Source organism: Hibiscus syriacus, unplaced genomic scaffold (genome assembly GCF_006381635.1).
Source record: "Hibiscus syriacus cultivar Baekdansim isolate YM2019G1 unplaced genomic scaffold, ASM638163v2 tig00111758_pilon, whole genome shotgun sequence".
In the NCBI taxonomy this organism is placed as follows: Eukaryota; Viridiplantae; Streptophyta; class Magnoliopsida; order Malvales; family Malvaceae; genus Hibiscus; species Hibiscus syriacus.
In genome coordinates, this window is record NW_024063170.1 from 968717 (window position 1) to 972005 (window position 3289).

The window sequence follows — 3289 nt, forward strand, 5'->3', positions numbered from 1 at the left end:
CATAAGCACCGTGGACCATCTGAAGACACTTAATTTCGCCCGTCAATATTATGTTATATAATATGTTTACGCTATTACATTATATTATATTATATATATATATATATATATATATATATTCATTGTGTTTACATGTTACAGGCTCGAATAGTTACAAGGCTGCCCAAACACAAACAAATCACATCAGCGGCCCGTTTTGCAAACCCAACATCACAAAAAAAGGAGAGCAAATAACCCAAAGCCAACTTGGAGCCCCGAACCGGGTCCAAGTCCTCAACCCAAACCAACCCAGGGCTAGGGTTCCAGAACCTAGCAAACAAGTCTCCAGCGCCGTAACAGGGGAAATCTGTCCAACCGAGGACTCCTCGATACGCAACCGCGTTTGACGTCGATTTTCTCGGCACCAACATTCCCTCGTCAACAACAAACACCCAAGTCAAAACAATAACAACCAACCGAGTATTTTACTCATAAACAAATTCACTAAAAATAGAGCTTTTTCCATTATAAATATTGGATGTAATCAACACCATTTCACACATGGATATCACGATTTACGCAAGGAATACACACTGAAAAATACGAATCAAGGGTTGTAAATCTTCAAAAAGCAAGGAAATATAAAAAAGGTATATTTTTTACCTTTGTTTCGGTTGGCTTGTGTTGCTTGCACTTTATCTCGCTTTGTTTTTACTCGAAAATCCCGAAAAAAACAAGGATTTACCGATGAACATGGGGGGCTTGTCGAGATCTTTCGCGTTATATCTAGCCCCCCGAGGCTCGTTTTTGACAAAACCACTTTGATTTTTTAAAAGATGAGAAGAAAAGCTTTTTAAAAATAAAAAAAATTATCGATTTCTGAAATCATGGCCCTTGTTCTTCCTTTGGAAGAACAATTGAGAGAAACATTTAAAGGGGGTTTTGGTTTGGAAGAATTAAGAAGAGAAGAAATGAAATTTTTAGAAAAACAATTGACTTATATAGTCAACCCGTCAACCGACTCGCGACCCGGTCCAACCCGCACATGACCCGCATGTTTTCGTTATAAAAGAGGCAATCTGCGTTATTGTCCTCCCTTGTTTTAATTCTTCCATTTTTGGCCCCATAAATTCAATTTCATTCCGATTTACTTTAATTTTACCCTCTGTTTTATTATTACTTCAATTCAGTCCTTTTTATGTTTTATTTTATTTTTTTCCTTTTATCTAATTAATACTACTTTTGTTATATGCATATTTTATTTATTTATTTATTTATTTATTTATTATTTTATTTTATTATATTATATTTTTGTTGTTCCGTTTTCTTTTGGTTTTTTTATTATTACTATTATTGTTAATATTTTTTTATTTTACTTATTTTTATATATTTTTATTACTTTTTGGTTTTTTATTATTATTTTTTTCCTACAAATTATTATTATTTTTTCTTTTATTTATTTAATTTATTTTAATATTTATATGTATAATTTATTTTTGCTTTCGGTTTACCCACCCTTGACCAAAGCATAACAAGGCAAAATAATTGATATGTAAATAACGTGCATGTGTTGACATTGATACCATCTTGTTTTGTTTTATTTGGTTCTTTTAGTTTTTTTCCTTTCTTATTTTTATATTTTTACTTTGTTCTTTTTTGGTTTCTTATTATTTTATTATTATTTAATATTACATTCTATTATATATATAAATATTTTTTACTATTGTTTTCTTTTTTTCTTTCTTTATACTTATCTTATTTTTATTTATTTGTTTGATTTTTACTTTATTTTTATGTCCTGTATATTTATTTTATTTATTTCTTTATTTTTTATTTCATTCTTGTTCTTATTTGTTTATTTATTATATATATTATTATTTTCTTTATTTCCTTTATCTTTATTTTTATTTCTTTTATTTATTTTAAATACTTTTTTATCTTACTTTATCTTTTATTTATTATTTTCTTTGTCTCTTTTTTATTTATTTCTTTTTTGCCCTTTATTTTATTTTATTTATTTTAAGTTATTTTTATTACCTTTTTTTCTGACACGGTTCTCGACTTTTTAAGGGTGCATTTTTTAATCAATCAGAGGTAAGTATCTTGGATCAATTTTTTACCTTTTTAATTAAACTTGCAATTTTCTTAATTAAAGACAACTGGAAATCACATAGTACCGAAAGGGCAGTTCAAGGGTGCTAACCCTTCGTTGACTATAACCGACTCCCGAATCTGACATATCTTTGGTAAGACGCAGATCAGGTAAGAAATAAGGTATCCAATCAATCTATTTGTTTTAAAATAAATGATCGGTGGCGGCTCCAATACATTTCATTCAAGTCGAAACCTAATTCCGGGCCCACCCGAAAAATGGTTCCGACAACTTGGCGACTCCGCTGGGGACTGATAAGTGAGTCAGTCTAAGGTAATTTTCAGTTGTCTTTTTAATGAAAAAGGTAAGTTTAAATTTTAAGGTAATTTTTCGATCCTTATTACTTACTTTTTATTATTTTTTTCAAATAAATAGTTGTACTGACGGTCTCTTTTTAGTGATTTCAGCCCTTAAAGTTTTTTCCACCTAAGGCTCTAAACCCGAGCTCCAAACCCATTTTTAAGTGGGGCTGAAAGCGATGCTCTCGTGAGAATTTATTCTCCGTATGGGCCTAGCAAGTAACCTTCGGGATTCATATACCTTATTCTTTCATGGGAATTTATTCTCCGTATGGGGATAAGAGAATGTTTCCTCTCGAGTTTAACTTAGTCCACACAAACTTTTAATGGGCTTAGGACTAAGGGTCTGACAAGCCCAATGGGGCACCATCAAGGAGAACTCGAGTACCGTTTTTTAGAACCTAAACTCGAAGATTATGGAGAATTAGAGCCTACCCCGAAACCCCATTTCAAACCCTAGGATATTTTTACCATAACCAGGAAGTTTACTTTTTTACTTTTACCTTTTTACTTTCGTTATTTTACTAACTTTTTGCTTTCTTGTTGATCTTTTTTAGCATTTGCATCATAAAAAGAGGCTATTGATCCTTAAAATGGTGTTTGTTACACATAAATAATATGAATTAATGGACAAATGGGTTGTAATGCAAGAGATAAAAAATGTCGAGGTACGACTATAGTCCGAGAAGACTCAAAAAGAAAAGAGAGACAATCTTCAAGGAAGCTATGTGTCAGAACTGGCTAGCTACGCCTCTGTCAGCCTGAAATAGAATGATGTCCAAGAACTACGAAGCATTTGGGACAGTTGGAAGGGTGATCGAAAACAAAAGTTTAGCCAACAGTATGGTGATATTGCACT